This window comes from Uloborus diversus, unplaced genomic scaffold (genome assembly GCF_026930045.1).
Source record: "Uloborus diversus isolate 005 unplaced genomic scaffold, Udiv.v.3.1 scaffold_114, whole genome shotgun sequence".
NCBI lineage: Eukaryota > Metazoa > Arthropoda > Arachnida > Araneae > Uloboridae > Uloborus > Uloborus diversus.
This window is the reverse complement of record NW_026557810.1, coordinates 101,088-126,549: the sequence shown is the minus strand read 5'-3', so window position 1 is coordinate 126,549 and position 25,462 is coordinate 101,088.

The window sequence follows — 25,462 nt, the reverse complement described above, 5'->3', positions numbered from 1 at the left end:
TTTGTTGGCTGCCTGGCAGGGTTGGTTGGCTCGCGTTCTAGTTATTTGATTGGTTGGTTGGATAATTAGTTGGTCGATAGGTTGGCTGACTGGCTGGCTGTTTCTGGCTTGGTGTATGAACGGGTTGTAGGGTTTGGTTTGTTGGCTGCCTGGCAGGGTTGGTTGGCTGGCTGTCTAGTTAGTTGGTTGGTTGATTAAGTGGTTGGTCGATAGGTTGGCAGGCTGGCTGTTTCTGGCTTGGTGTGTGAGCGGATGGTTGGGTTTGGTTTGTTGGCTGCCTGGAAGGGTTGGTTGGCTGGCTGGCTGTTTCTGGCTTGGTGGGAGAGCGGGTGGTAGGGTTTGGTTTGTTGGCTGCCTGGCAGGTTTGGTTGGCTGGCGTTCTAGTTAGTTGGTTGGTTGGTTGGTTGGTTGGTTGGTTGGTTAATTGGTTGGTCGATAGGTTGGCTGGCTGGCTGTTTCTGGCTTGGTGGGTGAGCGGATGGTAGGGTTTGATTTGTTCGCTGCCTGGCAGGGTTGGTTGGCTGGCTGTCTATTTAGTTGGTTGGTTGGTTAATTTGTTGGTCGATAGGTTGGCTGGCTGGCTGTTTCTGGCTTGGTGTATGAGCGGGTTGTAGGGTTTGGTTTGTTGGCTGCCTGGCAGGGTTGGTTGGCTGACTGTCTTGTTAGTTGGTTGGTTGGTTGGTTAATTGTTTGGTCGATAGGTTGGCAGGCTGGCTGTTTCTGGCTTGGTGTGTGAGCGGATGGTTGGGTTTGGTTTGTTGGCTGCCTGGAAGGGTTGGTTGGCTGTGTTTCAAGTTAGTTGGTTGGTTGGTTGGTTAATTGGTTGGTCGATAGTTTGTCTGGCTGGCTGTTTCTGGCTTGGTGGGTGAGCGGGTGGTAGGGTTTGGTTTGTTGGCTGCCTGGCAGGGTTGGTTGGCTGGCGTTCTAGTTATTTGGTTGGTTGGTTAATTGGTTGGTCGATAGGTTGGCTGGCTGGCTGTTTCTGGCTTGGTGTGTGAGCGGGTGGTAGGGTTGGGTTTGTTCGCTGCTTGGCAGGGTTGGTTGGCTGGCGTTCTAGATAGTTGGTTGGTTGGTTGGTTAATTGGTTGGTCGAAACGTTGGCTGGCTGGCTGTTTCTGGCTTGGTGTGTGAGCGGGTGGTAGGGTTTGGTTTGTTGGCTGCCTGGTAGGGTTGGTTGGCTGGCTGTCTAGTTAGTTTTTTGGTTGGTTGGTTAATTGGTTTGTTGATAGGTTGGCTGGCTGGCTGTTTCTGGCTTGGTGGGTGAGCGTGTAGTAGGGTTTGGTTTGTTGGCTGCCTGGCACGGTTGGTTGGTTGGCTGTCTAGTTAGTTGGTTGGTTGGTTGGTTAATTGGTTGGTCGATAGGTTGGCCGGCTGGCTGTTTCTGGCTTGGTGGGTGAGCGGGTGGTAGGGTTTGGTATGTTGGCTGCCTGGCAGGGTTGGTTGGCTGGCTGTCTAGTTAGTTGGTTGGTTGGTTGGTTATTTGGTTGGTCGATAGGTTGGCTGGCTGGCTGTTTCTGGCTTGGTGGGTGAGCGGGTTGTAGGGTTTGGTTTGTTGTCTGCCTGGCAGGGTTGGTTGGCTGGCTGTCTAGTTAGTTGGTTGGTCGATAGGTTGGCAGGCTGGCTGTTTCTGGCTTGGTGTGTGAGCGGATGGTTGGGTTTGGTTTGTTGGCTGCCTGGCAGGGTTGGTTGGCTGGCGTTCTAGTTATTTGGTTGGTTGGTTAATTGGTTGGTCGATAGGTTGGCTGGCTGGCTGTTTCTGGCTTGGTGTGTGAGCGGGTGGTAGGGTTGGGTTTGTTCGCTGCTTGGCAGGGTTGGTTGGCTGGCGTTCTAGTTAGTTGGTTGGTTGGTTGGTTAATTGGTTGGTCGATAGGTTGGCAGGCTGGCTGTTTCTGGCTTGGTGTGTGAGCGGATGGTTGGGTTTGGTTTGTTGGCTGCCTGGAAGGGTTGGTTGGCTGGCTGTCAAGTTAGTTGGTTGGTTGGTTGGTTAATTGGTTGGTCGATAGGTTGGCTGGCTGGCTGTTTCTGGCTTGGTGGGAGAGCGGGTGGTAGGGTTTGGTTTGTTGGCTGCCTGGCAGGTTTGGTTGGCTGGCGTTCTAGTTAGTTGGTTGGTTGGTTGGTTGGTTGGTTAATTGGTTGGTCGATAGGTTGGCTGGCTGGCTGTTTCTGGCTTGGTGGGTGAGCGGATGGTAGGGTTTGATTTGTTCGCTGCCTGGCAGGGTTGGTTGGCTGGCTGTCTATTTAGTTGGTTGGTTGGTTAATTTGTTGGTCGATAGGTTGGCTGGCTGGCTGTTTCTGGCTTGGTGTGTGAGCGGATGGTTGGGTTTGGTTTGTTGGCTGCCTGGAAGGGTTGGTTGGCTGGCTGTCAAGTTAGTTGGTTGGTTGGTTGGTTAATTGGTTGGTCGATAGGTTGGCAGGCTGGCTGTTTCTGGCTTGGTGTGTGAGCGGATGGTTGGGTTTGGTTTGTTGGCTGCCTGGAAGGGTTGGTTGGCTGACTGTCTTGTTAGTTGGTTGGTTGGTTGGTTAATTGTTTGGTCGATAGGTTGGCAGGCTGGCTGTTTCTGGCTTGGTGTGTGAGCGGATGGTTGGGTTTGGTTTGTTGGCTGCCTGGAAGGGTTGGTTGGCTGTGTTTCAAGTTAGTTGGTTGGTTGGTTGGTTAATTGGTTGGTCGATAGGTTGGCTGGCTGGCTGTTTCTGGCTTGGTGTGTGAGCGGGTGGTAGGGTTGGGTTTGTTCGCTGCTTGGCAGGGTTGGTTGGCTGGCTTTCTAGTTAGTTGGTTGGTTGGTTGGTTAATTGGTTGGTCGAAACGTTGGCTGGCTGGCTGTTTCTGGCTTGGTGTGTGAGCGGGTGGTAGGGTTTGGTTTGTTGGCTGCCTGGTAGGGTTGGTTGGCTGGCTGTCTAGTTAATTTTTTTGGTTGGTTGGTTAATTGGTTTGTTGATAGGTTGGCTGGCTGGCTGTTTCTGGCTTGGTGGGTGAGCGTGTGGTAGGGTGTGGTTTGTTGGCTGCCTGGCACGGTTGGTTGGTTGGCTGTCTAGTTAGTTGGTTGGTTGGTTAATTGGTTGCTCGATAGGTTGGCCGGCTGGCTGTTTCTGGCTTGGTGGGTGAGCGGGTGGTAGGGTTTGGTATGTTGGCTGCCTGGCAGGCTTGGTTGGCTGGCTGTCTAGTTAGTTGGTTGGTTGGTTGGTTATTTGGTTGGTCGATAGGTTGGCTGGCTGGCTGTTTCTGGCTTGGTGGGTGAGCGGGTTGTAGGGTTTGGTTTGTTGTCTGCCTGGCAGGGTTGGTTGGCTGGCTGTCTAGTTAGTTGGTTGGTTGGTTGGTTAATTGGTTGGTCGATAGGTTGGCAGGCTGGCTGTTTTTGGCTTGGTGTGTGAGCGGATTGTTGGGTTTGGTTTGTTGGCTGCCTGGCAGGGTTGGTTGGCTGGCTGTCTAGTTAGTTGGTTGGTTGGTTAATTGGTTGGTCGATAGGTTGGCTGGCTGGCTGTTTCTAGCTTGGTGTGAGTGGGTTGTAGGATTTGGTTTGTTGGCTGCCTGGCAGAGTTGGTTGGCTGGCTGTCTAGTTAGTTGGTTGGTTGGTTGGTTAATTGGTTGGTCGATAGGTTGGCAGGCTGGCTGTTTCTGGCTTGGTGTGTGAGCGGATGGTTGGGTTTGGTTTTGTGCCTGGCTGCCTGGAAGGTTGGTTGGTTGGCTGGCGGGTGTCTGCCTGGCAGTTTGATTCGCTGGCTGGTTTAGTTGGTTGGTTGGTTGGTTATTGGTTGGTTAAGGTTGGTTGGTGGCGGCTGGCTTGGTGGGTGATGTTAGTTTGGTTGGCTGGCTGCTTGGCTGTTTCTGGATTGGTTGGTTGAGAGGTGGCTGTCTGGCTTGGTGGGTGAGCGGGTGGTAGGGTTTGAGGGTTTGGCTGACTGGTCGTTTAATTGGTTGGTGTATAGGTTGGCTGCTGGCTGGCAGGTTTGATTCGCTGGCTGTGTAGTTAGTTGGTTGGTTGGTTAATTGGTTGGTTGATAGGTTGGTTGGCTGGCTGGCTGGCTTGGTGGGTGAGCCGGTGTTAGGGTTTTGTTTGTTGGCTACCTGGCAGGGTTGCTTGGCTGGCTGTCTAGTTAGTTGACTGGCTGGTTGGTTAATTGGTTGGTTGAGAGGTTGGCTGTCTGGCTTGGTGGGTGAGCGGGTGGTAGAGTTTGGTTTGTTGGCTGCCTGGCAGGGTTGGTTGGCTGGCTGTCTATTTAGTTGTTTAATTGGTTGGTGTATAGGTTGGCTGGCTGGCTGGCTTTGTGGATGAGCCGACGGTAGGGTTTGGTATGTTGGCTGCCTGGCAGGGTTGGTTGGCTGGCTGTCTAGTTAGTTGGTTGGTTGGTTGGTTATTTGTTTGGTCGATAGGTTGGCTGGCTGGCTGTTTCTGGCTTGGTGGGTGAGCGGGTTGTAGGGTTGGTTTGTTGGCTGCCTGGCAGGGTTGGTTGCCTGGCTGTCTAGTTAGTTGGTTGGTTGGTTGGTTAATTGGTTGGTCGATAGGTTGGCAAGCTGGCTGTTTCTGGCTTGGTGTGTGAGCGGATGGTTGGGTTTGGTTTGTTGGCTGCCTGGCAGGGTTGGTTGTCTGGCTGTCTAGTTAGGTGGTTGGTTGGTTAATTGGTTGGTCGATAGGTTGGCTGGCTGGCTGTTTCTGGCTTGGTGTGAGCGGGTTGTAGGGTTTGGTTTGTTGGCTGCCTGGCAGAGTTGGTTGGCTGGCTGTCTAGTTAGTTGGTTGGTTGGTTGGTTAATTGGTTGGTCGATAGGTTGGCAGGCTGGCTGTTTCTGGCTTGGTGTGTGCGCGGATGGTTGGGTTTGGTTTGTTGGCTGCCTGGCAGGGTTGGTTGGCTGGCTGTCTAGTTAGTTGGTTGGTTGGTTGGTTAATTGTTTGGTCGATAGGTTGGCAGGCTGGCTGTTTCTGGCTTGGTGTGTGAGCGGATGGTTGGGTTTGGTTTGTTGGCTGCCTGGAAGGGTTGGTTGGCTCGCTGTCTAGTTAGTTTGTTGATTGGTTGGTTAATTGGTTGGTCGATAGTTTGGCTGGCTGGCTGTTTCTGGCTTGGTGGGTGAGCGGGTGGTAGGGTTTGGTTTGTTGGCTGCCTGGCAGGGTGGTTGGTTGGCTGGCGCTCTAGTTAGTTGGTTGGTTGGTTGGTCGATAGGTTGGCTGGCTGGCTGTTTCTGGCTTGGTGGGTGAGCGGTGGTAGGGTTTGATTTGTTGGCTGCCTGGCAGGTTTGATTGGCTGGCTGTCTAGTTAGTTGGTTGGTTGGTTGGTTGGTTAATTGGTTTGTTGATAGGTTGTCTGGCTGGCAGACTGGTTTGGTGGGTGAGCGAGTGGTAGAGTTTGGTTTGTTGGCTGCCTGGCAGGTTGGTTGGCTGGCTGTCTAGTTAGTTGGTTGGTTGGTTGGTTGATAGTTTGGCTGGCTGGCTTGGTGGTTGAGCGAGTGGTAGGGTTTGGCTTGTTGGCTGCCTAGCAGGGTTGGTTGGCTGGCTGTCTATTTAGTTGGTTGGTTTGTTGGTTAATTGGTTGGTTGATAGGTTGTCTGGCTGGCTGGCTGGCTGGCTTGGTGTGTGAGCGGGTGGTAGGGTTTGGTTTGTTGGCTGCCTGGCTGGGTTGGTTGGCTAGCTTTCTAGATAGTTGGTTGGTTGGTTGGTGAATTGGTTGGTTGAGAGGTTGGCTGACTGGCTGGCTTGGTGAATGAGCGGGTGGTAGGGTTTGGTTTGTTGGCTGCCTGGCAGGGTTGGTTGGTTGGCTGTCTAGTTAGTTGGTTGGTTAATTTTTGGTTGATAGGTTGGCTGGCTGGCTGGCTTGGTGGGTGAGCGGGTGGAAGGGTTTGGTTTGTTGGCTGCCTGGCAGGGTTGGTTGGCTGGCTGTCTAGTTAGTTAGTTGGTTAATTGTTTGGGGATAGGATGGCTGGCTGGCTTGGTGGGTGAGCGGATGGTAGGGTTTGTTTTGTTGGCTGCCTGGCAGGTTTGGTTGTCTGGCTGTCTAGTTAGTTGGTTGGTTGGTTGGTTAATTGATTGGTTGATAGTTTGGCTTGCTTGCTAGCTGGCTTGGTGGGTGAGCGAGTGGTAATGTTTGGTTTTTTGGCTGCCTGGCAGGGTTGGTTGGCTGGCGTTCTAGTTAGTTGGTTGGTTGGTTGGTTAATTGGTTGGTCGAAACGTTGGCTGGCTGGCTGTTTCTGGCTTGGTGTGTGAGCGGGTGGTAGGGTTTGGTTTGTTGGCTGCCTGGTAGGGTTGGGTGGCTGGCTGTCTAGTTAGGTGGTTGGTTAATTGGTTGGTTGATAGGCTGGCTGACTGGCTGGCAGGCTTGTTGGGTAAGTGGGTGGTAGGGTTTGGTTTTTTTGCTGCCTGGCAGGGTTGGTTGGCTGGCGTTCTAGTTAGTTGGTTGGTTGGTTGGTTAATTGGTTGGTCGAAACGTTGGCTGGCTGGCTGTTTCTGGCTTGGTGTGTGAGCGGGTGGTAGGGTTTGGTTTGTTGGCTGCCTGGTAGGGTTGGTTGGCTGGCTGTCTAGTTAGTTTTTTGGTTGGTTGGTTAATTGGTTGGTCGATAGGTTGGCTGGCTGGCTGGCTGGCTGGCTTGGTGGGTGAGCGGGTGGTAGGGTTTGGTTTGTTGGCTGCCTGGCAGGGTTGGTTGGCTGGCTGTCCATTTAGTTAGTTGGTTAGTTGGTTGGTTAATTGGTTGGTTGATAGGTTGTCTGGCTGGCTGACTGGTTTGGTGGGTGAGCGGGTGGTAGGGTTTGGTTTGTTGGCTGCCTGGCAGGGTTGGTTGGCTGGCTGTCTAGTTAGTTGGTAGGTTAATTGTTTTAGGATAGTTTGGCTGGCTGGCTGGCTGGCTTGGTGGGTGAGAGGGTGGTAGGGTTTGGTTTGTTGACTGCCTCTCAGGGTTGGTTGACTGGCTGTCCATTTAGTTAGTTGGTTGGTTGGTTGGTTGATAGTTTGGCTGTCTGACTTGGTGGGTGAGCGAGTGGTAGGGTTTGGCTTGTTGGCTGCCTAGTAGGGTTGGTTGGCTGGCCGTCTATTTAGTTGGTTGGTTGGTTGGTTAATTGGTTGGTTGATAGGTTGTCTGGCTGGCTGGCTGGCTTGGTGTGTGAGCGGGTGGTAGGGTTTGGTTTGTTGGCTGCCTGGCTGGGTTGGTTGGCTGGCTTTCTAGATAGTTGGTTGGTTGGTTGGTTAATTGGTTGGTTGAGAGGTTGGCTGGCTGGCTGGCTTGGAGAATGAGCGGGTGGTAGGGTTTGGTTTGTTGGCTGCCTTGCAGGGTTGGTTGGATGGCTGTCTGTTTAGTTGGTTAATTGGTTGGTGTATAGGTTGGCTGGCTGGCTGGCTTGTAGGGTGAGCGGGTAGTAGGGTTTGGATTGTTTGCTGCCTTGCAGGGTTGGTTGGTTGGCTGTCTAGTTAGTTGGTTGGTTAATTGGTTGGTTGTTAGGTTGGCTTGGTGAGTGAGCGGGTGGTAGGGTTTGGTTTGTTGGCTGCCTGGCAGGGTTGGTTGGCTGGCTGTCTAGTTAGTTAGTTGGTTAATTGTTTGGGGATAGGTTGGCTGGCTGGCTGGCTGGCTGGCTTGGTGGGTGAGCGGATGGTAGGGTTTGTTTTGTTGTCTGCCTGGCAGGTTTGTTTGTCTGGCTGTCTAGTTAAATGGTTGGTTGGTTGGTTAATTGATTGGTTGATAGTTTGGCTGGCTTGCTGGCTGGCTGTGTGGGTGAGCGAGTGGTAGGGTTTGGCGTGTTGGCTGCATAGCAGGGTTGGTTGGCTGGCTGTCTATTTTGTTGGTTGGTTGGTTGGTTAATTAGTTGGTTGATAGGTTGGTTGGCTGGCTGGCTGGCTGGCTGGCTTGGTGGGTGAGCGGGTGGTAGGGTTTCGTTTGTTGATTGCCTAGCAGGGTTGGTTGGCTGGCTGTCTAGTTAGTTGGTTGGTTAATTGGTTTTTTAATAGGTTGGCTGGCTGGCTGGCTGGCTTGATGGGTGAGCGAGTGGTAGGGTTTGGCTTGTTGGCTGCCTAGCAGGGTTGGTTGGCTGGCTGTCTATTTAGTTAGTTGATAGGTTGGTTGGCTGGCTGGCTGGCTTGGTGGGTGAGCCGGTGTTAGGGTTTTGTTTGTTGGCTACCTGGCAGGGTTGCTTGGCTGGCTGTCTAGTTAGTTGGCTGGTTGGTTGGTTAATTGGTTGGTTGAGAGGTTGGCTGTCTGGCTTGGTGGGTGAGCGGGTGGTAGAGTTTGGTTTGTTGGCTGCCTGGCAGGGTTGGTTGGCTGGCTGTCTATTTAGTTGTTTAATTGGTTGGTGTATAGGTTGGCTGGCTGGCTGGCTTTGTGGATGAGCCGACGGTAGGGTTTGGTATGTTGACTGCCTGGCAGGGTTGGTTGGCTGGCTGTCTAGTTAGTTGGTTGGTTGGTTGGTTATTTGGTTGGTCGATAGGTTGGCTGGCTGGCTGTTTCTGGCTTGGTGGGTGAGCGGGTTGTAGGGTTGGTTTGTTGGCTGCCTGGCAGGGTTGGTTGGCTGGCCGTCTATTTAGTTGGTTGGTTGGTTGGTTAATTGGTTGGTTGATAGGTTGTCTGGCTGGCTGGCTGGCTTGGTGTGTGAGCGGGTGGTAGGGTTTGGTTTGTTGGCTGCCTGGCTGGGTTGGTTGGCTGGCTTTCTAGATAGTTGGTTGGTTGGTTGGTTAATTGGTTGGTTGAGAGGTTGGCTGGCTGGCTGGCTTGGAGAATGAGCGGGTGGTAGGGTTTGGTTTGTTGGCTGCCTTGCAGGGTTGGTTGGATGGCTGTCTGTTTAGTTGGTTAATTGGTTGGTGTATAGGTTGGCTGGCTGGCTGGCTTGTAGGGTGAGCGGGTAGTAGGGTTTGGATTGTTTGCTGCCTTGCAGGGTTGGTTGGTTGGCTGTCTAGTTAGTTGGTTGGTTAATTGGTTGGTTGTTAGGTTGGCTGGCTGGCTGGCTTGGTGAGTGAGCGGGTGGTAGGGTTTGGTTTGTTGGCTGCCTGGCAGGGTTGGTTGGCTGGCTGTCTAGTTAGTTAGTTGGTTAATTGTTTGGGGATAGGTTGGCTGGCTGGCTGGCTGGCTGGCTTGGTGGGTGAGCGGATGGTAGGGTTTGTTTTGTTGTCTGCCTGGCAGGTTTGTTTGTCTGGCTGTCTAGTTAAATGGTTGGTTGGTTGGTTAATTGATTGGTTGATAGTTTGGCTGGCTTGCTGGCTGGCTGTGTGGGTGAGCGAGTGGTAGGGTTTGGCGTGTTGGCTGCATAGCAGGGTTGGTTGGCTGGCTGTCTATTTAGTTGGTTGGTTGGTTGGTTAATTAGTTGGTTGATAGGTTGGTTGGCTGGCTGGCTGGCTGGCTGGCTTGGTGGGTGAGCGGGTGGTAGGGTTTCGTTTGTTGATTGCCTAGCAGGGTTGGTTGGCTGGCTGTCTAGTTAGTTGGTTGGTTAATTGGTTTTTTAATAGGTTGGCTGGCTGGCTGGCTGGCTTGATGGGTGAGCGAGTGGTAGGGTTTGGCTTGTTGGCTGCCTAGCAGGGTTGGTTGGCTGGCTGTCTATTTAGTTAGTTGATAGGTTGGTTGGCTGGCTGGCTGGCTTGGTGGGTGAGCCGGTGTTAGGGTTTTGTTTGTTGGCTACCTGGCAGGGTTGCTTGGCTGGCTGTCTAGTTAGTTGGCTGGTTGGTTGGTTAATTGGTTGGTTGAGAGGTTGGCTGTCTGGCTTGGTGGGTGAGCGGGTGGTAGAGTTTGGTTTGTTGGCTGCCTGGCAGGGTTGGTTGGCTGGCTGTCTATTTAGTTGTTTAATTGGTTGGTGTATAGGTTGGCTGGCTGGCTGGCTTTGTGGATGAGCCGACGGTAGGGTTTGGTATGTTGACTGCCTGGCAGGGTTGGTTGGCTGGCTGTCTAGTTAGTTGGTTGGTTGGTTGGTTATTTGGTTGGTCGATAGGTTGGCTGGCTGGCTGTTTCTGGCTTGGTGGGTGAGCGGGTTGTAGGGTTGGTTTGTTGGCTGCCTGGCAGGGTTGGTTGGCTGGCTGTCTAGTTAGTTGGTTGGTTGGTTGGTTAATTGGTTGGTCGATAGGTTGGCAAGCTGGCTGTTTCTGGCTTGGTGTGTGAGCGGATGGTTGGGTTTGGTTTGTTGGCTGCCTGGCAGGGTTGGTTGGCTGGCTGTGTAGTTAGTTGGTTGGTTGGTTAATTGGTTGGTCGATAGGTTGGCTGGCTGACTGTTTCTGGCTTGGTGTGAGCGGGTTGTAGGGTTTGGTTTGTTGGCTGCCTGGCAGAGTTGGTTGGCTGGCTGTCTAGTTAGTTGGTTGGTTGGTTGGTTAATTGGTTGGTCGATAGGTTGGCAGGCTGGCTGTTTCTGGCTTGGTGTGTGAGCGGATGGTTGGGTTTGGTTTGTTGGCTGCCTGGCAGGGTTGGTTGGCTGGCTGTCTAGTTAGTTGGTTGGTTGGTTGGTTAATTGTTTGGTCGATAGGTTGGCAGGCTGGCTGTTTCTGGCTTGGTGTGTGAGCGGATGGTTGGGTTTGGTTTGTTGGCTGCCTGGAAGGGTTGGTTGGCTGGCTGTCTAGTTAGTTGGTTGATTGGTTGGTTAATTCGTTGGTCGATAGTTTGGCTGGCTGGCTGTTTCTGGCTTGGTGGGTGAGCGGGTGGTAGGGTTTGGTTTGTTGGCTGCCTGGCAGGGTGGTTGGTTGGCTGGCGTTCTTGTTAGTTGGTTGGTTGGTTGGTCGATAGGTTGGCTGGCTGGCTGTTTCTGGCTTGGTGGGTGAGCGGGTGGTAGGGTTTGATTTGTTGGCTGCCTGGCAGGTTTGATTGGCTGGCTGTCTAGTTAGTTGGTTGGTTGGTTGGTTGGTTAATTGGTTTGTTGATAGGTTGTCTGGCTTGCAGACTGGTTTGGTGGGTGAGCGGGTGGTAGAGTTTGGTTTGTTGGCTGCCTGGCAGGTTGGTTGGCTGGCTGTCTAGTTAGTTGGTTGGTTGTTTGGTTGATAGTTTGGCTGGCTGGCTTGGTGGGTGAGCGAGTGGTAGGGTTTGGCTTGTTGGCTGCCTAGCAGGGTTGGTTGGCTGGCTGTCTATTTAGTTGGTTGGTTTGTTGGTTAATTGGTTGGTTGATAGGTTGTCTGGCTGGCTGGCTGGCTTGGTGTGTGAGCGGGTGGTAGGGTTTGGTTTGTTGGCTGCCTGGCTGGGTTGGTTGGCTAGCTTTCTAGATAGTTGGTTGGTTGGTTGGTGAATTGGTTGGTTGAGAGGTTGGCTGGCTGTCTAGTTAGTTGGTTGGTTGGTTGTTTGATAGTTTGGCTGGCTGGCTTGGTGAATGAGCGGGTGGTAGGGTTTGGTTTGTTGGCTGCCTGGCAGGTTTGGTTGGTTGGCTGTCTAGTTAGTTGGTTGGTTAATTGGTTGGTTGACAGGTTGGCTGGCTGGCTGGCTTGTAGGGTGAGCGGGTAGTAGGGTTTGGTTTGTTTGCTGCCTGGCAGGGTTGGTTGGTTGGCTGTCTAGTTAGTTGGTTGGTTAATTGGTTGGTTGACAGGTTGGCTGGCTGGCTGGCTTGGTGGGTGAACGGGTGGAAGGGTTTGGTTTGTTGGCTGCCTGGCAGGTTTGGTTGTCTGGCTGTCTAGTTAGTTGGTTGGTTGGTTGGTTAATTGATTGGTTGATAGTTTGGCTGGCTTGCTAGCAGGCTTGGTGGGTGAGCGAGTGGTAGGGTTTGGCTTGTTGGCTGCCTAGCAGGGTTGGTTGGCTGGCTGTCTATTTAGTTGGTTGGTTGGTTGGTTAATTAGTTGGTTGATAGTTTGGTTGGCTGGCTGGCTGGCTGGCTTGGTGGGTGAACGTATGGTAGAGTTTCGTTTGTTGATTGCCTGGCAGGGTTGGTTGGCTGGCTGACTATTTAGTTGTTTAATTGGTTGGTGTATAGGCTGGCTGGCTGACTGGCTTGGTGGGTGAGCGGATTATAGGGTTTGTTTTGTTGGCTGCCTGGCAGGGTTGGTTGGCTGGTTGGTTAGTTGTTTGGTTGATAGGTTGGCTGGCTGGCTCGCTGGCTTGGTGGGTAAGTGGGTGGTAGGGTTTGGTTTGTTGGCTGCCTGGCAGGGTTGGTTTTCTGGCTGTCTATTTAGTTGTTTAATTGGTTGGTGTATAGGTTGGCTGGCTGGCTGGCTTGGTGGATGAGCCGAAGGTAGGATTTGAATAATTGGCTGACTGGCATGGTTGGTTGGCTGGCTGTCTATTTAGTTTGTTGGTTGATAGGTTGGCTGGCTAGGTGGGTGAGCGGGTGGTAGTGTTTGGTTTGTTTGCTGCCTGGCAGGGTTGGTTGGCTCGCGTTCTAGTTATTTGATTGGTTGGTTGGATAATTGGTTGGTCGATAGGTTGGCTGGCTGGCTGGCTGTTTCTGGCTTGGTGTGTGAGCGGGTGGTAGGGTTGAGTTTGTTGGCTGCTTGGCAGGGTCGGTTGGCTGGCGTTCTATTTAGTTGGTTGGTTAATTGGTTGGTCGAAAGGTTGGCTGGCTGGCTGTTTCTGGCTTGGTGGGTTAGCGGGTGGTAGGGTTTGATTTGTTGGCTGCATGGCAGGGTTGGTTGGCTGGCTGTCTATTTAGTTGGTTGGTTGGTTAATTGGTTGGTCGATAGGTTGGCTGGCTGGCTGTTTCTGGCTTGGTGTGTGAGCAGGTGGTAGGGTTGGGTTTGTAGGCTGCTTGGCAGGGTTGGTTGGCTGGCGTTCTAGTTAGTTGGTTGGTTGGTTGGTTAATTGGTTGGTCGAAACGTTGGCTGGCTGGCTGTTTCTGGCTTGGTGTGTGAGCGGGTGGTAGGGTTTGGTTTGTTGGCTGCCTGGTAGGGTTGGTTGGCTGGCTGTCTAGTTAATTTTTTGGTTGGTTGGTTAATTGGTTTGTTGATAGGTTGGCTGGCTGGCTGTTTCTTGCTTGGTGGGTGAGCGTGTGGTAGGGTTTGGTTTGTTGGCTGCCTGGCACGGTTGGTTGGTTGGCTGTCTAGTTAGTTGGTTGGTTGGTTGGTTAATTGGTTGGTCGATAGGTTGGCTGGCTGGCTGTTTCTGGCTTGGTGGGTGAGCGGGTGGTAGGGTTTGGTATGTTGGCTGCCTGGCAGGGTTGGTTGGCTGGCTGTCTAGTTAGTTGGTATGTTGGTTGGTTATTTGGTTGGTCGATAGGTTGGCTGGCTGGCTGTTTCTGGCTTGGTGGGTGAGCGGATGGTTGGGTTTGGTTTGTTGGCTGCCTGGCAGGTTTGGTTGGCTGGCTGTCTAGTTAGGAGGTTGGTTGGTTAATTGGTTGGTCGATAGGTTGGCTGGCTGGCTGTTTCTGGCTTGGTGTGAGCGGGTTGTAGGGTTTGGTTTGTTGGCTGCCTGGCAGAGTTGGTTGGCTGGCTGTCTAGTTAGTTGGTTGGTTGGTTGGTTAATTGGTTGGTCGATAGGTTGGCAGGCTGGCTGTTTCTGGCTTGGTGGGAGAGCGGGTGGTAGGGTTTGGTTTGTTGGCTGCCTGGCAGGTTTGGTTGGCTGGCGTTCTAGTTAGTTGGTTGGTTGGTTGGTTAATTGGTTTGTCGATAGGTTGGCTGGCTGGCTGTTTCTGGCTTGGTGGGTGAGCGGGTGGTAGGGTTTGATTTGTTGGCTGCCTGGCAGAGTTGGTTGGCTGGCTGTCTATTTAGTTGGTTGGTTGGTTAATTGGTTGGTCGATAGGTTGGCTGGCTGGCTGTTTCTGGCTTGGTGTGTGAGCGGGTTGTAGGGTTTGGTTTGTTGGCTGCCTGGCAGGGTTGGTTGGCTGGCTGTCTAGTTAGTTGGTTGGTTGGTTGGTTAATTGTTTGGTCGATAGGTTGGCAGGCTGGCTGTTTCTGGCTTGGTGTGTGAGCGGATGGTTGGGTTTGGTTTGTTGGCTGCCTGGAAGGGTTGGTTGGCTGGCTGTCAAGTTAGTTGGTTGGTTGGTTGGTTGGTTAATTGGTTGGTCGATAGTTTGGCTGGCTGGCTGTTTCTGGCTTGGTGGCTGAGCGGGTGGTAGGGTTTGGTTTGTTGGCTGCCTGGCAGGGTTGGTTGGCTGGCGTTCTAGTTAGTTGGTTGGTTGGTTGGTTAATTGGTTGGTCGATAGGTTGGCTGGCTGGCTGTTTCTGGCTTGGTGGGTGAGCGGGTGGTAGGGTTTGATTTGTTGGCTGCCTGGCAGGGTTGGTTGGCTGGCTGTCTATTTAGTTGGTTGGTTGGTTAATTGGTTGGTCGATAGGTTGGCTGGCTGGCTGGCTGTTTCTGGCTTGGTGTGTGAGCGGGTTGTAGGGTTTGCTTTGTTGGCTGCCTGGCAGGGTTGGTTGGCTGGCTGTCTAGTTAGTTGGTTGGTTGGTTAATTGGTTGGTCGATAGGTTGGCAGGCTGGCTGTTTCTGGCTTGGTGTGTGAGCGGATGGTTGGGTTTGGTTTGTTGGCTGCCTGGAAGGGTTGGTTGGCTGGCTGTCAAGTTAGTTGGTTGGTTGGTTGGTTAATTGGTTGGTCGATAGGTTGGCTGGCTGGCTGTTTCTGGCTTGGTAGGAGAGCGGGTGGTAGGATTTGGTTTGTTGGCTGCCTGGCAGGGTTGGTTGGCTGGCGTTCTAGTTAGTTGGTTGGTTGGTTATTTGGTTGGTCGATAGGTTGGCTGGCTGGCTGTTTCCGGCTTGGTGTGTGAGCGGGTGGTTGGGTTTGGTTTGTTGGCTGCCTGATAGGGTTGGTTGGCTGGCTGTCTAGTTAGTTTTTTGGTTGGTTGGTTAATTGGTTTGTCGATAGGTTGGCTGGCTGGCTGTCTCTGGCTTGGTGGGTGAGCGTGTGGTAGGGTTTGGTTTGTTGGCTGCCTGGCAGGGTTGATTGGTTGGCTGTCTAGTTAGTTGGTTGGTTGGTTGGTTAATTGGTTGATCGATAGGTTGGCTGGCTGGCTGCTTCTGGCTTGGTGGGTGAGCGGGTGGTACTGTTTGGTTTGTTGGCTGCCTGGCAGGGTTGGTTGGCTGGCTGTCTAGTTAGTTTTTTGGTTGGTTGGTTAATTGGTTTGTCGATAGGTTGGCTGGCTGGCTGTCTCTGGCTTGGTGGGTGAGCGTGTGGTAGGGTTTGGTTTGTTGGCTGCCTGGCAGGGTTGGTTGGCTGGCTGTCTAGTTAGTTTTTTGGTTGGTTGGTTAATTGGTTTGTCGATAGGTTGGCTGGCTGGCTGTCTCTGGCTTGGTGGGTGAGCGGGATGTAGGGTTTGGTTTGTTGGCTGCCTGGCAGGGTTGGTTGGCTGGCTCTCTAGTTAGTTGGTTGGTTGGTTGGTTAATTGGTTGGTCGATAGGTTGGCTGGCTGGCTGTTTCTGGCTTGGTGGGTGAGCGGGTGGTAGGGTTTGATTTGTTGGCTGCCTGGCAGGGTTGGTTGGCTGGCTGTCTATTTATTTGGTTGGTTGGTTAATTTGTTGGTCGATAGGTTGGCTGGCTGGCTATTTCTGGCTTGGTGTGTGAGCGGGTTGTAGGGTTTGGTTTGTTGGCTGCCTGGCAGGGTTGGTTGGCTGGCTGTCTTGTTAGTTGGTTGGTTGGTTGGTTAATTGTTTGGTCGATAGGTTGGCAGGCTGGCTGTTTCTGGCTTGGTGTGTGAGCGGATGGTTGGGTTTGGTTTGTTGGCTGCCTGGAAGGGTTGGTTGGCTGTGTTTCAAGTTAGTTGGTTGGTTGGTTGGTTAATTGGTTGGTCGATAGTTTGGCTGGCTGGCTGTTTCTGGCTTGGTGGGTGAGCGGGTGGAAGGGTTTGGTTTGTTGGCTGCCTGGCAGGGTTGGTTGGCTGGCGTTCTAGTTATTTGGTTGGTTGGTTAATTGGTTGGTCGATAGGTTGGCTGGCTGGCTGTTTCTGGCTTGGTGTGTGAGCGGGTGGTAGGGTTGGGTTTGTTGGCTGCTTGGCAGGGTTGGTTGGCTGGCGTTCTAGTTAGTTGGTTGGTTGGTTGGTTAATTGGTTGGTCGAAACGTTGGCTGGCTGGCTGTTTCTGGCCTGGTGTGTGAGCGGGTGGTAGGGTTTGGTTTGTTGGCTGCCTGGTAGGTTTGGTTGGCTGGCTGTCTAGTTAGTTTTTTGGTTGGTTGGTTAATTGGTTTGTTGATAGGTTGGCTGGCTGGCTGTTTCTGGCTTGATGGGTGAGCGAGTGGTAGGGTTTGGCTTGTTGGCTGCCTAGCAGGGTTGGTTGGCTGGCTGTCTATTTAGTTAGTTGATAGGTTGGTTGGCTGGCTGGCTGGCTTGGTGGGTGAGCCGGTGTTAGGGTTTTGTTTGTTGGCTACCTGGCAGGGTTGCTTGGCTGGCTGTCTAGTTAGTTGGCTGCCTGGCAGGGTTGTTTGGCTGACTGTCTTCTTAGTTGGCTGGTTAAGTGGTTGGTTGATAAGTTGGCTGGCTGGCTGGCTGGCTTGATGGGTGAGCGAGTGGTAGGGTTTGGCTTGTTGGCTGCCTAGCAGGGTTGGTTGGCTGGCTGTCTATTTAGTTAGTTGATAGGTTGGTTGGCTGGCTGGCTGGCTTGGTGGGTGAGCCGGTGTTAGGGTGGTTGCTTGGCTGGCTGTCTAGTTAGTTGGCTGGTTGGTTGGTTAATTGGTTGGTTGAGAGGTTGGCTGTCTGGCTTGGTGGGTGAGCGTGTGGTAGAGTTTGGTTTGTTGGCTGCCTGGCAGGGTTGGTTGGCTGGCTGTCTATTTAGTTGTTTAATTGGTTGGTGTATAGGTTGGCTGGCTGGCTGGCTTTGTGGATGAGCCGACGGTAGGGTTTGGTATGTTGACTGCCTGGCAGGGTTGGTTGGCTGGCTGTCTAGTTAGTTGGTTGGTTGGTTGGTTATTTGGTTGGTCGATAGGTTGGCTGGCTGGCTGTTTCTGGCTTGGTGGGTGAGCGGGTTGTAGGGTTGGTTTGTTGGCTGCCTGGCAGGGTTGGTTGGCTGGCTGTCTAGTTAGTTGGTTGGTTGGTTGGTTAATTGGTTGGTCGATAGGTTGGCAAGCTGGCTGTTTCTGGCTTGGTGTGTGAGCGGATGGTTGGGTTTGGTTTGTTGGCTGCCTGGCAGGGTTGGTTGGCTGGCTGTGTAGTTAGTTGGTTGGTTGGTTAATTGGTTGGTCGATAGGTTGGCTGGCTGACTGTTTCTGGCTTGGTGTGAGCGGGTTGTAGGGTTTGGTTTGTTGGCTGCCTGGCAGAGTTGGTTGGCTGGCTGTCTAGTTAGTTGGTTGGTTGGTTGGTTAATTGGTTGGTCGATAGGTTGGCAGGCTGGCTGTTTCTGGCTTGGTGTGTGAGCGGATGGTTGGGTTTGGTTTGTTGGCTGCCTGGCAGGGTTGGTTGGCTGGCTGTCTAGTTAGTTGGTTGGTTGGTTGGTTAATTGTTTGGTCGATAGGTTGGCAGGCTGGCTGTTTCTGGCTTGGTGTGTGAGCGGATGGTTGGGTTTGGTTTGTTGGCTGCCTGGAAGGGTTGGTTGGCTGGCTGTCTAGTTAGTTGGTTGATTGGTTGGTTAATTCGTTGGTCGATAGTTTGGCTGGCTGGCTGTTTCTGGCTTGGTGGGTGAGCGGGTGGTAGGGTTTGGTTTGTTGGCTGCCTGGCAGGGTGGTTGGTTGGCTGGCGTTCTTGTTAGTTGGTTGGTTGGTTGGTCGATAGGTTGGCTGGCTGGCTGTTTCTGGCTTGGTGGGTGAGCGGGTGGTAGGGTTTGATTTGTTGGCTGCCTGGCAGGTTTGATTGGCTGGCTGTCTAGTTAGTTGGTTGGTTGGTTGGTTGGTTAATTGGTTTGTTGATAGGTTGTCTGGCTTGCAGACTGGTTTGGTGGGTGAGCGGGTGGTAGAGTTTGGTTTGTTGGCTGCCTGGCAGGTTGGTTGGCTGGCTGTCTAGTTAGTTGGTTGGTTGTTTGGTTGATAGTTTGGCTGGCTGGCTTGGTGGGTGAGCGAGTGGTAGGGTTTGGCTTGTTGGCTGCCTAGCAGGGTTGGTTGGCTGGCTGTCTATTTAGTTGGTTGGTTTGTTGGTTAATTGGTTGGTTGATAGGTTGTCTGGCTGGCTGGCTGGCTTGGTGTGTGAGCGGGTGGTAGGGTTTGGTTTGTTGGCTGCCTGGCTGGGTTGGTTGGCTAGCTTTCTAGATAGTTGGTTGGTTGGTTGGTGAATTGGTTGGTTGAGAGGTTGGCTGGCTGTCTAGTTAGTTGGTTGGTTGGTTGTTTGATAGTTTGGCTGGCTGGCTTGGTGAATGAGCGGGTGGTAGGGTTTGGTTTGTTGGCTGCCTGGCAGGTTTGGTTGGTTGGCTGTCTAGTTAGTTGGTTGGTTAATTGGTTGGTTGACAGGTTGGCTGGCTGGCTGGCTTGTAGGGTGAGCGGGTAGTAGGGTTTGGTTTGTTTGCTGCCTGGCAGGGTTGGTTGGTTGGCTGTCTAGTTAGTTGGTTGGTTAATTGGTTGGTTGACAGGTTGGCTGGCTGGCTGGCTTGGTGGGTGAACGGGTGGAAGGGTTTGGTTTGTTGGCTGCCTGGCAGGTTTGGTTGTCTGGCTGTCTAGTTAGTTGGTTGGTTGGTTGGTTAATTGATTGGTTGATAGTTTGGCTGGCTTGCTAGCAGGCTTGGTGGGTGAGCGAGTGGTAGGGTTTGGCTTGTTGGCTGCCTAGCAGGGTTGGTTGGCTGGCTGTCTATTTAGTTGGTTGGTTGGTTGGTTAATTAGTTGGTTGATAGTTTGGTTGGCTGGCTGGCTGGCTGGCTTGGTGGGTGAACGTATGGTAGAGTTTCGTTTGTTGATTGCCTGGCAGGGTTGGTTGGCTGGCTGACTATTTAGTTGTTTAATTGGTTGGTGTATAGGCTGGCTGGCTGACTGGCTTGGTGGGTGAGCGGATTATAGGGTTTGTTTTGTTGGCTGCCTGGCAGGGTTGGTTGGCTGGTTGGTTAGTTGTTTGGTTGATAGGTTGGCTGGCTGGCTCGCTGGCTTGGTGGGTAAGTGGGTGGTAGGGTTTGGTTTGTTGGCTGCCTGGCAGGGTTGGTTTTCTGGCTGTCTATTTAGTTGTTTAATTGGTTGGTGTATAGGTTGGCTGGCTGGCTGGCTTGGTGGATGAGCCGAAGGTAGGATTTGAATAATTGGCTGACTGGCATGGTTGGTTGGCTGGCTGTCTATTTAGTTTGTTGGTTGATAGGTTGGCTGGCTAGGTGGGTGAGCGGGTGGTAGTGTTTGGTTTGTTTGCTGCCTGGCAGGGTTGGTTGGCTCGCGTTCTAGTTATTTGATTGGTTGGTTGGATAATTGGTTGGTCGATAGGTTGGCTGGCTGGCTGGCTGTTTCTGGCTTGGTGTGTGAGCGGGTGGTAGGGTTGAGTTTGTTGGCTGCTTGGCAGGGTCGGTTGGCTGGCGTTCTATTTAGTTGGTTGGTTAATTGGTTGGTCGAAAGGTTGGCTGGCTGGCTGTTTCTGGCTTGGTGGGTGAGCGGGTGGTAGGGTTTGATTTGTTGGCTGCCTGGCAGGGTTGGTTGGCTGGCTGTCTATTTAGTTGGTTGGTTGGTTAATTGGTTGGTCGATAGGTTGGCTGGCTGGCTGTTTCTGGCTTGGTGTGTGAGCAGGTGGTAGGGTTGGGTTTGTAGGCTGCTTGGCAGGGTTGGTTGGCTGGCGTTCTAGTTAGTTGGTTGGTTGGTTGGTTAATTGGTTGGTCGAAACGTTGGCTGGCTGGCTGTTTCTGGCTTGGTGTGTGAGCGGGTGGTAGGGTTTGGTTTGTTGGCTGCCTGGTAGGGTTGGTTGGCTGGCTGTCTAGTTAATTTTTTGGTTGGTTGGTTAATTGGTTTGTTGATAGGTTGGCTGGCTGGCTGTTTCTTGCTTGGTGGGTGAGCGTGTGGTAGGGTTTGGTTTGTTGGCTGCCTGGCACGGTTGGTTGGTTGGCTGTCTAGTTAGTTGGTTGGTTGGTTGGTTAATTGGTTGGTCGATAGGTTGGCTGGCTGGCTGTTTCTGGCTTGGTGGGTGAGCGGGTGGTAGGGTTTGGTATGTTGGCTGCCTGGCAGGGTTGGTTGGCTGGCTGTCTAGTTAGTTGGTATGTTGGTTGGTTATTTGGTTGGTCGATAGGTTGGCTGGCTGGCTGTTTCTGGCTTGGTGGGTGAGCGGATGGTTGGGTTTGGTTTGTTGGCTGCCTGGCAGGTTTGGTTGGCTGGCTGTCTAGTTAGGAGGTTGGTTGGTTAATTGGTTGGTCGATAGGTTGGCTGGCTGGCTGTTTCTGGCTTGGTGTGAGCGGGTTGTAGGGTTTGGTTTGTTGGCTGCCTGGCAGAGTTGGTTGGCTGGCTGTCTAGTTAGTTGGTTGGTTGGTTGGTTAATTGGTTGGTCGATAGGTTGGCAGGCTGGCTGTTTCTGGCTTGGTGGGAGAGCGGGTGGTAGGGTTTGGTTTGTTGGCTGCCTGGCAGGTTTGGTTGGCTGGCGTTCTAGTTAGTTGGTTGGTTGGTTGGTTAATTGGTTTGTCGATAGGTTGGCTGGCTGGCTGTTTCTGGCTTGGTGGGTGAGCGGGTGGTAGGGTTTGATTTGTTGGCTGCCTGGCAGGGTTGGTTGGCTGGCTGTCTATTTAGTTGGTTGGTTGGTTAATTGGTTGGTCGATAGGTTGGCTGGCTGGCTGTTTCTGGCTTGGTGTGTGAGCGGGTTGTAGGGTTTGGTTTGTTGGCTGCCTGGCAGGGTTGGTTGGCTGGCTGTCTAGTTAGTTGGTTGGTTGGTTGGTTAATTGTTTGGTCGATAGGTTGGCAGGCTGGCTGTTTCTGGCTTGGTGTGTGAGCGGATGGTTGGGTTTGGTTTGTTGGCTGCCTGGAAGGGTTGGTTGGCTGGCTGTCAAGTTAGTTGGTTGGTTGGTTGGTTGGTTAATTGGTTGGTCGATAGTTTGGCTGGCTGGCTGTTTCTGGCTTGGTGGCTGAGCGGGTGGTAGGGTTTGGTTTGTTGGCTGCCTGGCAGGGTTGGTTGGCTGGCGTTCTAGTTAGTTGGTTGGTTGGTTGGTTAATTGGTTGGTCGATAGGTTGGCTGGCTGGCTGTTTCTGGCTTGGTGGGTGAGCGGGTGGTAGGGTTTGATTTGTTGGCTGCCTGGCAGGGTTGGTTGGCTGGCTGTCTATTTAGTTGGTTGGTTGGTTAATTGGTTGGTCGATAGGTTGGCTGGCTGGCTGGCTGTTTCTGGCTTGGTGTGTGAGCGGGTTGTAGGGTTTGCTTTGTTGGCTGCCTGGCAGGGTTGGTTGGCTGGCTGTCTAGTTAGTTGGTTGGTTGGTTAATTGGTTGGTCGATAGGTTGGCAGGCTGGCTGTTTCTGGCTTGGTGTGTGAGCGGATGGTTGGGTTTGGTTTGTTGGCTGCCTGGAAGGGTTGGTTGGCTGGCTGTCAAGTTAGTTGGTTGGTTGGTTGGTTAATTGGTTGGTCGATAGGTTGGCTGGCTGGCTGTTTCTGGCTTGGTAGGAGAGCGGGTGGTAGGATTTGGTTTGTTGGCTGCCTGGCAGGGTTGGTTGGCTGGCGTTCTAGTTAGTTGGTTGGTTGGTTATTTGGTTGGTCGATAGGTTGGCTGGCTGGCTGTTTCCGGCTTGGTGTGTGAGCGGGTGGTTGGGTTTGGTTTGTTGGCTGCCTGATAGGGTTGGTTGGCTGGCTGTCTAGTTAGTTTTTTGGTTGGTTGGTTAATTGGTTTGTCGATAGGTTGGCTGGCTGGCTGTCTCTGGCTTGGTGGGTGAGCGTGTGGTAGGGTTTGGTTTGTTGGCTGCCTGGCAGGGTTGATTGGTTGGCTGTCTAGTTAGTTGGTTGGTTGGTTGGTTAATTGGTTGATCGATAGGTTGGCTGGCTGGCTGCTTCTGGCTTGGTGGGTGAGCGGGTGGTACTGTTTGGTTTGTTGGCTGCCTGGCAGGGTTGGTTGGCTGGCTGTCTAGTTAGTTTTTTGGTTGGTTGGTTAATTGGTTTGTCGATAGGTTGGCTGGCTGGCTGTCTCTGGCTTGGTGGGTGAGCGTGTGGTAGGGTTTGGTTTGTTGGCTGCCTGGCAGGGTTGGTTGGCTGGCTGTCTAGTTAGTTTTTTGGTTGGTTGGTTAATTGGTTTGTCGATAGGTTGGCTGGCTGGCTGTCTCTGGCTTGGTGGGTGAGCGGGATGTAGGGTTTGGTTTGTTGGCTGCCTGGCAGGGTTGGTTGGCTGGCTCTCTAGTTAGTTGGTTGGTTGGTTGGTTAATTGGTTGGTCGATAGGTTGGCTGGCTGGCTGTTTCTGGCTTGGTGGGTGAGCGGGTGGTAGGGTTTGATTTGTTGGCTGCCTGGCAGGGTTGGTTGGCTGGCTGTCTATTTATTTGGTTGGTTGGTTAATTTGTTGGTCGATAGGTTGGCTGGCTGGCTATTTCTGGCTTGGTGTGTGAGCGGGTTGTAGGGTTTGGTTTGTTGGCTGCCTGGCAGGGTTGGTTGGCTGGCTGTCTTGTTAGTTGGTTGGTTGGTTGGTTAATTGTTTGGTCGATAGGTTGGCAGGCTGGCTGTTTCTGGCTTGGTGTGTGAGCGGATGGTTGGGTTTGGTTTGTTGGCTGCCTGGAAGGGTTGGTTGGCTGTGTTTCAAGTTAGTTGGTTGGTTGGTTGGTTAATTGGTTGGTCGATAGTTTGGCTGGCTGGCTGTTTCTGGCTTGGTGGGTGAGCGGGTGGAAGGGTTTGGTTTGTTGGCTGCCTGGCAGGGTTGGTTGGCTGGCGTTCTAGTTATTTGGTTGGTTGGTTAATTGGTTGGTCGATAGGTTGGCTGGCTGGCTGTTTCTGGCTTGGTGTGTGAGCGGGTGGTAGGGTTGGGTTTGTTGGCTGCTTGGCAGGGTTGGTTGGCTGGCGTTCTAGTTAGTTGGTTGGTTGGTTGGTTAATTGGTTGGTCGAAACGTTGGCTGGCTGGCTGTTTCTGGCCTGGTGTGTGAGCGGGTGGTAGGGTTTGGTTTGTTGGCTGCCTGGTAGGTTTGGTTGGCTGGCTGTCTAGTTAGTTTTTTGGTTGGTTGGTTAATTGGTTTGTTGATAGGTTGGCTGGCTGGCTGTTTCTGGCTTGGTGGGTGAGCGTGTGGTAGGGTTTGGTTTGTTGGCTGCCTGGCACGGTTGGTTGGTTGGCTGTCTAGTTAGTTGGTTGGTTGGTTGGTTAATTGGTTGGTCGATAGGTTGGCTGGCTGGCTGTTTCTGGCTTGGTGGGTGAGCGGGTGGTAGGGTTTGGTATGTTGGCTCCCTGGCAGGGTTGGTTGGCTGGCTGTCTAGTTAGTTGGTTGGTTATTTGGTTGGTCGATAGGTTGGCTGGCTGGCTGTTTCTGGCTTGGTGTGTGAGCGGATGGTTGGGTTTGTTTTGTTGGCTGCCTGGCAGGGTTGGTTGGCTGGCTGTCTAGTTAGTTTGTTGGTCGGTTAATTGGTTGGTCGATAGGTTGGCTGGCTGGCTGTTTCTGGCTTGGTGTGAGCGGGTGTTAGGGTTTGGTTTGTTGGCTGCCTGGCAGAGTTGGTTGGCTGGCTGTCTAGTTAGTTGGTTGGTTGGTTGGTTAATTGGTTGGTCGATAGGTTGGCAGGCTGGCTGTTTCTGGCTTGGTGTGTGAGCGGATGGTTGGGTTTGGTTTGTTGGCTGCCTGGCAGGGTTGGTTGGCTGGCTGTCTAGTTAGTTGGTTGGTTGGTTGGTTAATTGTTTGGTCGATAGGTTGGCAGGCTGGCTGTTTCTGGCTTGGTGTGTAAGCGGATAGTTGGGTTTGGTTTGTTGGCTGCCTGGAAGGGTTGGTTGGCTGGCTGTCTAGTTAGTTGGTTGATTGGTTGGTTAATTGGTTGGTCGATAGTTTGGCTGGCTGGCTGTTTCTGGATTGGTGGGTGAGCGGGTGGTAGGGTTTGATTTGTTGGCTGCCTGGCAGGTTTGATTGGCTGGCTGTGTAGTTAGTTGGTTGGTTGGTTGGTTGGTTAATTGGTTGGTTGATAGGTTGTCTGGCTGGCAGACTGGTTTGGTGGATGAGCGGGTGGTAGAGTTTGGTTTGTTGGCTGCCTGGCAGCGTTGGTTGGTTGGCTGTCTAGTTAGTTGGTTGGTTAATTGGTTGTTTGATAGGTTGGCTGGCTGGCTGGCTTGGTGGGTGAGCGGGTGGTAGGGTTTGGATTGTTGGCTGCCTAGCAGGGTTGGTTGGCTGGCTGTCTATTTAGTTGGATGGTTGGTTGGTTAATTAGCTGGTTGATAGGTTGGTTGGCTGGCTGGCTTGGTGGGTGAGCGGGTGATAGGGTTTCGTTTGTTGATTGCCTGGCAGGGTTGGTTGGCTGGCTGACTATTTAGTTGTTTAATTGGTTGGTGTATAGGCTGGCTGGCTGGCTGGCTTGGTGGGTGAGCGGATGGTAGGGTTTGTTTTGTTGGCTGCCTGGCAGGGTTGGTTGGCTGGTTGGTTAGTTGTTTGGTTGATAGGTTGGCTGGCTGGCTCGCTGGCTTGGTGGGTGAGTGGGTGGTAGGGTTTGGTTTGTTGGCTGCCTGGCAGGGTTGTTTGGCTGACTGTCTTCTTAGTTGGCTGGTTAAGTGGTTGGTTGATAAGTTGGCTGGCTGGCTGGCTGGCTTGATGGGTGAGCGAGTGGTAGGGTTTGGCTTGTTGGCTGCCTAGCAGGGTTGGTTGGCTGGCTGTCTATTTAGTTAGTTGATAGGTTGGTTGGCTGGCTGGCTGGCTTGGTGGGTGAGCCGGTGTTAGGGTTTTGTTTGTTGGCTACCTGGCAGGGTTGCTTGGCTGGCTGTCTAGTTAGTTGGCTGGTTGGTTGGTTAATTGGTTGGTTGAGAGGTTGGCTGTCTGGCTTGGTGGGTGAGCGTGTGGTAGAGTTTGGTTTGTTGGCTGCCTGGCAGGGTTGGTTGGCTGGCTGTCTATTTAGTTGTTTAATTGGTTGGTGTATAGGTTGGCTGGCTGGCTGGCTTTGTGGATGAGCCGACGGTAGGGTTTGGTATGTTGACTGCCTGGCAGGGTTGGTTGGCTGGCTGTCTAGTTAGTTGGTTGGTTGGTTGGTTATTTGGTTGGTCGATAGGTTGGCTGGCTGGCTGTTTCTGGCTTGGTGGGTGAGCGGGTTGTAGGGTTGGTTTGTTGGCTGCCTGGCAGGGTTGGTTGGCTGGCTGTCTAGTTAGTTGGTTGGTTGGTTGGTTAATTGGTTGGTCGATAGGTTGGCAAGCTGGCTGTTTCTGGCTTGGTGTGTGAGCGGATGGTTGGGTTTGGTTTGTTGGCTGCCTGGCAGGGTTGGTTGGCTGGCTGTGTAGTTAGTTGGTTGGTTGGTTAATTGGTTGGTCGATAGGTTGGCTGGCTGACTGTTTCTGGCTTGGTGTGAGCGGGTTGTAGGGTTTGGTTTGTTGGCTGCCTGGCAGAGTTGGTTGGCTGGCTGTCTAGTTAGTTGGTTGGTTGGTTGGTTAATTGGTTGGTCGATAGGTTGGCAGGCTGGCTGTTTCTGGCTTGGTGTGTGAGCGGATGGTTGGGTTTGGTTTGTTGGCTGCCTGGCAGGGTTGGTTGGCTGGCTGTCTAGTTAGTTGGTTGGTTGGTTGGTTAATTGTTTGGTCGATAGGTTGGCAGGCTGGCTGTTTCTGGCTTGGTGTGTGAGCGGATGGTTGGGTTTGGTTTGTTGGCTGCCTGGAAGGGTTGGTTGGCTGGCTGTCTAGTTAGTTGGTTGATTGGTTGGTTAATTCGTTGGTCGATAGTTTGGCTGGCTGGCTGTTTCTGGCT